This window comes from Melospiza georgiana, chromosome 3 (genome assembly GCF_028018845.1).
Source record: "Melospiza georgiana isolate bMelGeo1 chromosome 3, bMelGeo1.pri, whole genome shotgun sequence".
Classification (NCBI taxonomy): domain Eukaryota; kingdom Metazoa; phylum Chordata; class Aves; order Passeriformes; family Passerellidae; genus Melospiza; species Melospiza georgiana.
Window position 1 is genome coordinate 36,380,845 of NC_080432.1, and position 12,407 is coordinate 36,393,251.

Genomic DNA, 12,407 nt, shown 5'->3' on the forward strand with positions numbered 1-12,407 from the left:
CTATAAATTTCTTTACTTTATGAAGTAAAGAAACATTAAATATTTTCATTTTTCTAACACTGTCAATGTAGGCTAGACTTGTATTTCCCTGGATTTCTTTTAACCTTTAAATTCAACTTCTAACTGTCTCAAACTTCCTTTTGGGAACAAAAAAATCCACACAGTGCTTTTACTGTGAACTTTCAACTAGAATTAAATCTCACTTCTTTTTTTGTCCTCTGAAAATTTCTTTTAAAAGAAAAAAAGCTAGAAAAGCAAGAGAACAAGGAAAAGGAACTCAAAATTGACATTGCTACATTGTGGCATTTATGCTAAGTGGTCTGTGCTACCAAAATACTACAGTTTTATGTCAGTGCCACTTACAAAAAAAAAAAAAAAAAAAAAAAAAAAAAAAAAAAAAAAAAAAAGAGCATCTGGAACAGTGGAGATATTTACAGAATGGCTCAATACCCGGACTATTACATTCACTGCTACAAATACTATTATTTCTCCTCTGTATAATATTCTCCTGGACTATCTCCACTAGGCACAAAAACACACAAGAGATTCCCCCAGTCCTCTTGGAGAAGAATTAAAGAGCAAAGTACTCCTTTTTTGAGAAATAACCACTATTGTTACTATCCCTCTAAAGTTCCTCCTTTTCAAAATGTTGAAGTTCTCTGGAAATTGCCACAGTAGCTCCCAAGACTTATGCGGCCAACGGATTTCCTTTAACATTTATAACAACTACTGTTGCTGTTTCAAAATATTTTCTTCTTCTAAAGTGCCTTTTCTTTAACAGGAAAGAAATGGCACCAGGAGAAGCAGATGATTGCTTCTTATTGCCAGTGAAGGGATTTCACTCTGAAAACAGTCAAGAGAGCAGCCAGTATCAAACAGCAGGATGATGAGTTTCTCTGAAGGAGAGCATTAGATGCCCATCTCTTAACAGATTAACTGTTCCTCAATTAAGAGGGAGAATGACCACCAGCACAAAGCGCCTCTTCAAACTTTACCAGTGCTACCCAAGAATTATCTGCTGGCCACATTTTTGTGTGGATATACAATTCCTGAACCAAGAGTTGAGAGAAAAGAAAATAATAGAGCAATATTATCATAAAGATAGAGCAAAACATCATAAAGAACAGCTTTTAAGTCATACATACACTTGCAAATTTACATGGGATTATTGCTATATTAAGATGTAAGTAAATGAAAATTGTAAAGTCCAAGGAAAAGACATCATTACTCTCTCTCATTCTTATAATCTAAAGCTAGTTCCATTCTGGCATTGTGTATAGCATTTATTAAAGCCAAATACAAAGGATTCTAGGCAAAATAGTTTTGAGAAGGTGGGTAAAAAATAGTGCAAAATTAGTCTAGTTTTCTGGTTTGTATCAATCAGATGTTGAAAATAAGTGCAGTAGTATTTTTTAAAATTTTCATTTAACTCATCAAATTGCCACAAATGCTACAGATGCAACAGAAACACTTCAAAATATAATAAATCTTTAAAGAATGCAACATAGATGACATTGTAGTTTTCACTCCAGAGTAGTGGGTTTTTTCTATTAAAATTCACAGGAAGAACTTAGGCAAAATTCTAAAAAGATACTATTTTTAAATCTTACTAGCACAGTGCTGAGGATTTAAAAGCAAAGTTCAGAAGTCATTATTTCTGCTACCAAACTACAGACTGAGCAGAACACAGGGATAACCAAAAAACTTATTAGATTAACCATGAAGAGAAAGGCACAGAAATTTTGAGCAAAATCAAACACCATTACAAATCATATCTTCCTAGAAGATGTGAAGAAATTGGCCTGATCCGCAGAGTAAATCTTGACCAATCTGAACCAGAACAGACACAATCTCTCTTTTTTGGCCAAAAGCCACAGGGTTGGTCCAGGCCTTTTGGTTGTGAGTGTGTTTTCTGGTACAGATGTCAATGCTTTGCAGCAGCCAACAGCAATCGTGTCACCTGTTCAAATCACACACATCAGCTGTATTTGTTCGGGCTGAGCAGTTTCAAAGGAAAGAAATTCACACCTGAAGTCAGCCTCTTGAAGACATGATCCTTTTGTAGTTTCATTCTCCAAGATTTGGATTTTTCAGATACACATGCTCTTATCAGCTCTATTTTTAACCTGCTGCTCATATAGGATACTTAAAATTCTGAACATGTTTACATTATCCATCCAGCAGGCTAATGGAACTGCATACCAGACAGTCATGCATAATTCAAATCAATATCCTCAGGCTTGCAACTCTAAGTCAAAGCTGCCTTTAAATAAGCTGGGTGTGACTTTAACATGAATAAAATGTATCTAATTTTTAACCTTTATCTGACAAATTGATATATTTGCAAAGGAATGTGATAAAACTTCTTTAAAAATTAAAATAATTAGGAAATCATGATAATTGAAAATCTTTTACAAAATACTTTGAAGGATAAAATTAAGAATGGTTCAACAAGACTGAAACCAAAGGTCAAAATGGAGAGCTGGGTCAATTTTTTCAAGCAAACTGTACAAATATATACACAAAAACACATGCTGCTGAACTACAAAGTGGTGAGAGGGTGAATGCAGCAAGATTTTCTATTTACAAATTTAAAGACCAAGGTTTAATTGAATTGGGCATAGGTGACCACGCAGAAAATCTTATACCCAGTTAACCATGTCTGCTAGCTTCTCTCAAAGGACCAGAATCAGATTTTCCATAATAAAATAATTTTCCCTTTAAGGTTTCCTGTGTGATTTCATGAGACTATGATTCCTTCATAGCAGATAATCTTCAGCTGCACCAAAATGACCAGAAGCATGGCAATGACATTAGCTAAGGATCCATTTCCAGCTTCTAAATACAGTGGAGGAAAGGTAATTGCAAAAAACCAATCCCACCCCCAAAAAACCCAAAAGCTTGCCTCAAACTAAAAGGACAGAAACCAAAAAACTGCTTCAAGTTGTATAACATATCATGCTTACCCTTTCCCCAAGGAAAATATTCCAACAAATCCTAAAATTTAGGATAACTTCATAAGACAAGTGTTTCAAATAGGAAATAACTCCTTTTGCAAGAAAACAAATTACGTATCTTTGCCTCCACAGAAGCTACAGACCCAATTTTATACTGTTTACTCAGATACAATATAGTCTCCAATAATATACTCAAAGTAGCCATGAAAATAGTTATCCTAACAATAAAATTCATGTTATCAGATTAAAATGGTAACACCGTTCAAGTTGTGTAAGGGCAAAATATTCATTAAACCATTCCAACAGAATACTTACAAGATAGTTATAGCATGTCTATGAAACTTATACATATGCATAAGGAAAATAACCTACATTAGGTAACCAAAGAGAAAAAGAGTTCAGTTACAAAAAACCCCTAATGTATTTTTACAAAAGAGAAGGTTAAAATGTAATGTGCTTAGAATATAAACAAACAGTCCTAATGGTAACCTCTCCTTAACCTACAGGGAAAATGCACAACTGGGAGGCAAACTTTAGCTTCAGACTAGAGTTAAAAATCCTCTGGTTTTAACCTTTAAAGGTGAGAAGAATGCTCCATTTATCCACAGCTGCTATGGAGGAAGAACTGGTAAGCCATTCTTTTGTAATATTCTTATGTAAAATTCAAGATCAGGCTGGATGGGGCCTGGATCAGGACAACCTGATCTAGTGGGTGGAATCCCTGCCCATGGCAGGGGTTTGAAACTAGATGATCTTTAAGGTCCCTTCCAACCCAAAACATTCTATTATTCCATGTTGTGAAATCTGTTCTAGTTTTTAGTTCTCATATTTGCCTAAATTGCTCCATTGTGCTAATCAAGCAGCATGACTATTCTCAGGAGGTAAGCAAAGTACTGGGTAAAATTTCTTTTCCCAAGGTACCTAAGAATGTCTACACAGAGATTTACAGTCTACTGTTCAATCTCCTTTCTTAGTCACTCCTTCCATGATAGAGCCATGAACTCTCAGAATCAGCAAAAGCACTTGGTTCATCAAGGAAATGGTCTTTACAGCTGATACAGTACTATCTGTTGTGATAACAAAACAGTTCTACATTTTATGAATGTAGAGCATCTATTTTAAATATAAACTATTTCAGTCACTATTTCAGTCTGTTAACTTTTCCAAATCAATGATCTTTAAATTCCAGATTCAAATAGGAAGAGAGGTATTAAAAGAGTAAGTTTACCATAAAATGAAAACTTTCCTGTTATCATTAATGTATGATTTACATCACTTCAGAGATGTCACATTGCTAAGGGTGACTTTCTTCAAAGCCCTCACATCAATGCAAGGAAATTTCTTCAAAGAACTCAAGATGCTGGCAGGAGGAACCTAATCTGAGAGATTGCTTTGCTTACTTGTACACATCATGAGAAAAAGCCCATTCCCATTCGAAGACAGCTTTTCCTCCTCTTTGGAGCTGGTCCAGCTGGAAAAGGAATTTTTTTCTATGGAAAATCTTGTCATCATCCCTAACTCTGAGTTTTGTTACTAGGGTTTCTTCTCTCAGCAGTAGATGACATGCACACTTTAAACAGCATCTTTTTCTCCCCAGCATGTCTGCTGCTCTTCACAGGGTAAACTCATGATTTCAGAATTACCCAAATTCATGCTATCAAGCACTTTCATGCGCTTCCTTTGGCTGAAAAGATTGCACAGCTTTGATACTACCTATCTGGCTTCTAAACTCACAAGTCCTCTAAGTAAATCCTTTCTCTTCCAAACTGTGTTTCAACTCAGACATGGATCTCCTTTGCATTTCAATCCCTGTTTATGTCTTGCCTCTTCCATAAGATTCCTCAAGAAAATGCCATGAGTAATACTGAATTGCACACATACTTTCTACCCCCATCTGTGAATTCAGCCTATTCCAGGACTCAAGAATTTGTAAGCATTATGCATACACATAAAGAAGCTAACCTCAACATGATCATACCCCAGTTGCTTACAAGAAAAGTTCCTTTCTATCAGGAACTTCTCACAAGACAAGCAGTTATACTTTCTTGGGAAGGAAAAAAATATTTTAATTCTGTAACACTGAATAAAAGACAGAGCAAGAGTTAATCTTTAAATCACCTTAGTCTCTGCAATGCTCAGTTGAGTATATTTTGTGGAAACACGCATCGTAATTTCAAGCACTTAAGAGAACTGTCTTCCACTATTACAGAAGAACAATAGAGATCTGTCATAATGCACTAGGAAGCTACTGTGGAACTCAGAAAAATCCCACTAAACCCCAAGCAAAAACCTGGGTAAATAAAAAACACAAGAAAACCCAAACCCACAACATCACAGTCACTAAGTAGAAAGCATTGCAAATCAGGTTAGACACGATTCTGCGTGTCCTTGAATTACAAAAGTATCTTTTCTACAAAACTACCCTTAAATATTCCCTTGATATGGCAATGGATTCAACAGCCACACTCCCCAGAAACTTCAAAGTCACAAGATACCATCATTCCCCAATTTTTAAGGGCTAGGAGCCAATGAAAATTTGTTTCAATTAACCAGAGGAGGCAGACACACATGTTCAGGAATCAGAACTTTGTATCATTTGCATCACTGCACTCTCCTGTACACTACAGGAAGATTTTTAATTACTCCTAGAATAAAAAATGTCAGGGCTATATGCCCACATTAAAAAAAAACAAAAAAAAAAACAAAAAAAAAAAAAAAAAAAACAAAAAAAAACAAGAACGAAGAAGCTGGACCAATTAAAGAAATACTGTAACTAAAAAATCCCCCAAAATCTCCAAAAAGTACATCAGTAATATGAATTGATGGTACGCAAGTACTATCACATAAGATACACAAGTAGGAATATCAGGAGTATTCACAGCTGCAACATGACTCAGCCTTCAAAATACACTCTGAAGCATTTAGAAATACAGCTCTGAAGGTGTCTTAAGACTTATTTTAAATCTCTTCACTAAAGAACCTTTTAAAGTACCTTGAATGTACTATTTGAAGCCCTAAGCCTATCCAAAGTTGCAGAACAAAATGAGTACTTCCTTCCAATAGGTGTTACACCAGAGAAATCTCACAGGTAATTTGATAAAGACACCTAAGAAAAAAGTGGGTGGCCACCTTTTTCCTAAATACTCTTTTCACTGAATTTATTTATTTCTTTAACACCTCTTAGAGGAAAAAGAAGATAAATAACTATTTATGACTGAGTATTCAAATGAGCTTTCAGTCCTTCAGTGTGACTACTACTACACAATTCTTTGCCACGGCAGACATATTTTTTGCCTGTAATTCTTATTATCTGAACTTTACTGAGATCAATTTTGACAGAACTTCCTTATTTTGCTGAACACAATACAGCCATACAGAGGCCCTCACTCTATAATTTCAAAACAGTCAGTTTTCATTCACACTTGGCTTGAAAAGAGATCTACTTACGTGCAAGGAATAATGATAGAAACTAAACTGCAAAACGTAGAGTTATCATGGAATTCACTGAATTCCTCTCTGAGTCTGTCCAAAGACTTTCACCTCAGCTTGGTAAGTCTGAACAAGTAGGATCCTGCTTCACAGAATGTATTTACTAATGAAAACTCGTCAGGTTGCTTGAACAGACTGGGGAGATTCACCTCTATACTGCTTCTGAGATGCTTGTGAAAGAGCTTTTAGTGTTTACATTGGAAAGATACTATGAGGAAATCTCTATATATACTTTAAGTAATTCAGTGAGGAGACTTTTCCTGAGACATGAAAACTAACAAGACAGAAAAAAAAAGGCAAAAAGCCGCATAAAGAATTAGATCCAAGAGATTCCAGAAGAACAGTCGCCTTCACGTGCAAAGATTGACACTGAGGAACAAGGCAAACATATGTCCACAGACACATCAACATAAAGTGCCGAAAGCCTAGAGAAGAATAGAAGGGGAGAAGACATACTACAAAAATAACCATATTCTACCTTCACAATATGGAAAAGATGGATAAAATCCAGTAGCATATGCCTGCTAGAGCAGCAGATTCTCATTTAAGAGAACTTATGTTTTCTCGCTGCCGTCTTTTAGTGCTTCCATATGTTTCAAAAAAACCTTGTGAAATCTAAGGCACTTGGGCCAATCTCAGAAATAACATGTCTTCAGCCAGGGGGCTTTACCAATTGAGAAGTTGGAAAAAGATTTTAAAACAGGCTGGAGATGGAACCTGTGGTTGTACTGAACTGGTAAACTATAGCTAAATAAAGTATATCTAAGTATGCTAAATAAGCAAGTGAGCTTACTCCTTTTTTCTTCATAATGTGACTTATTTTGCCTCAAAATGAGATCAATTCTCCTTGCTAGCTCCTAATTAGTAATTTTGCACAGTTTTTAAAAGGTAATGCTTTAAGCACATCACAAATTTACTATGAAAAAAACCAAATTGTTTTCTTCTCCTCTTCTACCTTTCTCATCTCAGGGGATTCAGACAATCTTGATTTCAGAAACAAAGACCTGTCAAATGCCTGCAAAACTGTGATTTCAATATATTTCAAAATATAATCAATACATTTCAAAATACAATCAATAGGATATATTGAAATGTAATTTCAATATATCCTAACATATCTAAGTTTCAAAACTTCAATTTTTAGGAATTTAGATGACACCTTCCTTAGAAAAAATACATTGCCTATGAAGCTTATGGAGATACTAAAAACACAACAACTTGTCAGTATAATGCTTGGCTATTCAAAGTTGAGGAAGCAGCCACTACTGGAGACAAAGAGGCCAATTCAATATAATACTGTATGTATTTTTGAAATTCAAATTATTAAGAAGGTATGGTCCATTTAAGATCCCAATATAGATAGTAAAAAATATTTCTATAATGAAATACAAAGTTTGCCAATTTTAAATATAAAATTTTTACACTTCCTTATCCCTTAGACTCCTTTTTCAATTCATAAACTCTTTGTCAACAGAAATATCTTATGGTGCTGTTTTTCCTTGCCTTTTTCCCCCTTTATTTTTATTCTTTATTTTCTGAAACAAATGTATAAATATTACAGTCTATATTAATCCCCTCTTCCAAAATATTACAAACAGTTCGAACACATAACGACAATACTACATATTCAACACTGAAATGGTAGGAAATAATATAAGAAGCAGAATACACATTATAAAAACCTAAAAGGAAGTTATGTCAGGAAAAGCGGAAAAATAGGTCACTTCAGCAAGTATCCATACCTGACTGGATAATATTAGAAAATACGAACCCAACATTATTGGCAAAATTAAGATTTCAAATTTCAAGCTGACCCTGGAATTTTGGACTTAAGCACAGAGATTGAGCCACACATTCTGTAGTTGCACAGGTTTTTCTTTTCTTAGATTAAAAACTTTTGGTCTTTTGTGCAAGAGTTGAAAATTTCAGGTGTAAACCTCTGTACCATTTTAAATGTTGACATTTCTCATCAACTTGATTTTCCATTGAATTAGATTTTCCTTTAATACTCTGGAATTAAGCCTGTCCATGAGGAGTTCACTGCAAATGTTTTATATTTACAATGGCCTACAGTCTGTAGAAATACTTGCATCCAAGAACAGTAGTAATTTATTTTTCATTTTGTGCATCTATATATAAACATGTAAAAGTCTAAATGCATCAAATGTGCAGTACAATATATTAATTAGGTCAGACACTGGCCAAAAGCAGGTATTTGTGAATGAAAATTCAAACCCCTGTATTGCAGAGAATCATCAAAAGTGCTACTAGAACATTCCATCATGAAAATACACCAACAAAACCTGCAGAACATATAGCTTTCTTCATTTCAGTATGAAAAACATTATACAAAACGCCATGCGGGTTCGATACAAATATGCTGAAAAGAAAGATTAATATGGCCATCTAGAGGAGAAAAGAATGCTATGAAAACATACAACACAATTTTTCAGACTTCAGAATATGATGCTTTTAGAGGCATGCAGCCAGAAAAAGGATGTAATAAACAAATTGCAGAATTGATAACAAGCAAACCTTAAAACAATACGTTCAGACATTCTGGTGGTCTGAATGATGCAAACATATTAATATTAAACACGTTGTTAGCAGGACAAGCAAAACATAGAGGGTGTATTAATAAAGACAAGATTATGTTCCTGTCTCTGTTAAATTTTGTGAATGCAGAGTTAAGTACACACACATCTAAACAAATGAATTTTAAAAGGCAGAAGTTCAGAGTAAACAGTTATCAGTAAAACTGTTTATTGACTCCTTTAAAAACACACAGCTCACTACTGCAACATAGAACATGTCAGAGAGATTAGCTGCTGAAGAGAAAATTCAGCAGAAAAATACTAAATTTTCTGAAAACTAAGTATCATTTCCATTACTCATACTACTCTATCTTTGATGGAATTCATAGAGTCATGGAATCATGGAATGGTTTGTGTTGGAAGGGACCTTACAGACTACCTCATTCCAACCTCTCTGCCCTGGACAGGGACACCTTCCACTAGACCAGGTTGCTCAGAAATCCATCCAACCTGGCCTGGAACACTGCTAGATGTGCAGCACCCACAGCTTCTCTGGGTGATCTGTTCCAGTGTCTTGCTACCCTCACAGAAAATATTTTTTTCCTAATATCTAATCTAAATCTACTATCTTTCAGCAGATCTTCCAGATCTCCTTAAAACAACCACTCCCCCTTGGTCCTTATTCTTAATGATCAGGGGCTGCTTTACTGGCAACGAGCAGGAGGAAAACAGAGATGAGACAAAAATTAATTCTGTCCTCTCATCACTTCACTTTAACACTATCAAGTGTTATATGCTCAACATATGGACTGATCAGTGCCTTACTATGGAAGCACAGCCAAAATGTTAAAGACTTAGAAGTAGAAATGATAAAGCACATATGAGAAAAAAGAAGCACACAAAGTCAAATGCACTGACAATTTTTTCTCATATTAAACAAAGTGCATAGGAACACACTGCTTGTTCCACAAAAGAGTCAATAAATGGTTCAATCATCTGTCTTTACACTTCTTATAAAAATAATTCAATACCCCTAAAAGCCGAGTATTTAATAAAAAAAACTCAGTGTTCCTGTGGCATTAAGTCTTCTACAGATTTTCTTCCAAGTTTAAGGAACAGTAAAGCTTTGTATTTTTAAAAATCACACTGAAACATCTGGAATGCTGATGCTTCCCCCTTGGAATCAAATTTTTAATGTCTTCTGTTAAGTGAACTGTTTCTCTGAACACAAATGAACAGCTTGGTAGTAATAATCTCTCCTTTATTTCTGATTGCAGGCCTTCATGAAGTTGTCACCTCTTTTTATCAAAGTTCTAGGTTGGGCAGCTTTCCCTCTGTAATGATCATCACATAAGGCATACGCTGTCTCTTCCTCTATTCTAAAACATTTTTATCATTGTGCAAATATTCTTTGAAGTAATTTAGGAAGAACATAAAAAGTACTAACACTAATTATTCCAGCATGCAACCTTCAGGTCACTGAGAAGTGAAAAATGTTAGGTTGTTAATCTGCTACCACGCCCAAAACTTTTTTTTTCATAGTATTGAACATAATTTTGTTGAGAATAATGGATTAATAAAATGAGACAAACTCCTCAGTCTAATTTGCAAGCATTCTGCCGAACATACGGTGTAGAATGATTGCAGGCTGTCAAAAAAATAACACTGTTTATTCTCCATTCCTTGTAAAATGTGGGAAGAGAATGCTCTCATAAGGAGCAGCAAAAGCAAAATACTGACATTATTAAAGTTTTGTGCAAGTAGAAGTATGTGGTTAAAAAAATCTAAGTTTTTAAGTTAGAATGTTGTGATAGCTTTTGTTTTAGAAGGTTTTTTTTGCTTCCAAACCCTGAATGCTCTTTTATTACAATAAATTTAAAAATGGCATTTATATTCAGCCTGCTTCCAGAATGGACAGAGCATTGAAAAAGAATAGCACCTGGTGACAGATATATTTAGCAATAGAAGAACAACAAAAAACAAGGAGGGGGTAACAACTGTAACTTTCTGGATGCAATATTTGGAGTTGCCAAAAAAGTTATTTTGTCTTAGGTTGTAATCCTGATACAGATTTCCAGACTGGAAATTATCACTCCCCAGGATAAAAATCAGTAAATATAAATTCTGATGACTTAAAAGGATGATAAAGAACACAATTATTTAAAAAAAAATTGGATACAGGCTAGCACAATGCCTTTGAAGCTTAAATCCTATAGGGCCAAAGTAAAAGGCTCAGATGAACTCAGGACTTTTCACTGAGAAGATGAACTAGATTGGATTTAAAAAATCAGAGCAATTAAAAAATTGAAATAGGGATGTCGTATAACTACGGCTATTTTAACAACTAGCCTCAGCAGTCTGCAGAGAGAGAAACACCTTATTCTAGATATCTGAAAAGAGTCTGCCTGTGTAATTCTCTTATAATTCATATCTGGTATTATTTGCTAATCATTTTTCCATCTCCTGTTAATATACATCATCACTCTTTCCCAACAGCGACAGAAGCCATAAAAAAACCTTTCACATTCCCTCCACCAACACTGTTGAGAGATCTCAGTAGATATCAAAACCAAACACACTTTTAATATCGCTATTCCTTCTCCATCACAGTGTTCAAGAATCAGTTTTTACCACCTGACCTCACCTCTGCATCTCCTTCACTGTTTGTTGGAACTCAGACTACCTGTCTTCCTGCAATTTAACAGCAAAGGAAAAAAATGAATTTTCTCATGATCAGAAGAGAATCCTTTTACTCTGCAACTTACTTGAAATATGGTTTTCACGTCCTTCAAGTTTTAGCTTAGAATCATGAATGACTGTATACTAATTTCAAATTTCAAGGGCAAACAGACTTTTATATAATTTAATTATATCAAATTGTAGAAATTGTAAATTTTTTCAAGCCCTTCTGGACTGTATAGAATATTTAAGGTGAAATATCTTGTAATTACATATACCCACTTTTTATTAGAAAACATCAAACACCAAAAAACTTTTGCATTTTAACATACTAAAGAAAGACCAAAAATACCTTACTATAATATAGTACCTGTATCAGAATGTGACTTTTTCCTAGCTCCAGGAAAAACTCACTTTTCATGCTTGAAACTGGCTAGGGACGCAGTTCTCACACAACTACTTTCAAATACAAAAAGCACATTGACAAAATATCGACAGCAGAATTCTCAGCCTCTACATCAAGCTGTCACCCCAAGTGAAAATCAAGAAATATATAGCATGTAAGAAAACATTCACTGTTTAAATCCAACTTTTACCAACATGGAAAAATACATTAACCTAATCTTTGTAGTAATTTCCTTGTGTCATTTCAGGAGAAGAAAAGATACAGAACATTCCAGCAATGCACACTGCAATGACCATATGCACTGTAGCCAATAACCAATTCCATTCACTTTTTTGTTAGAAT

The 12,407-nt window shown here is 34.7% G+C and overlaps 1 protein-coding gene across 4 annotated transcripts in view; it reads right to left on the minus strand.

Annotated features, from left to right (window-relative positions):
- The window catches only part of SYT14 (synaptotagmin 14), an 87,235-nt gene that overhangs the window by 41,662 nt on the left and 33,166 nt on the right, over positions 1–12,407 (minus strand). The gene's annotated exons all lie outside the window — the stretch shown is intronic.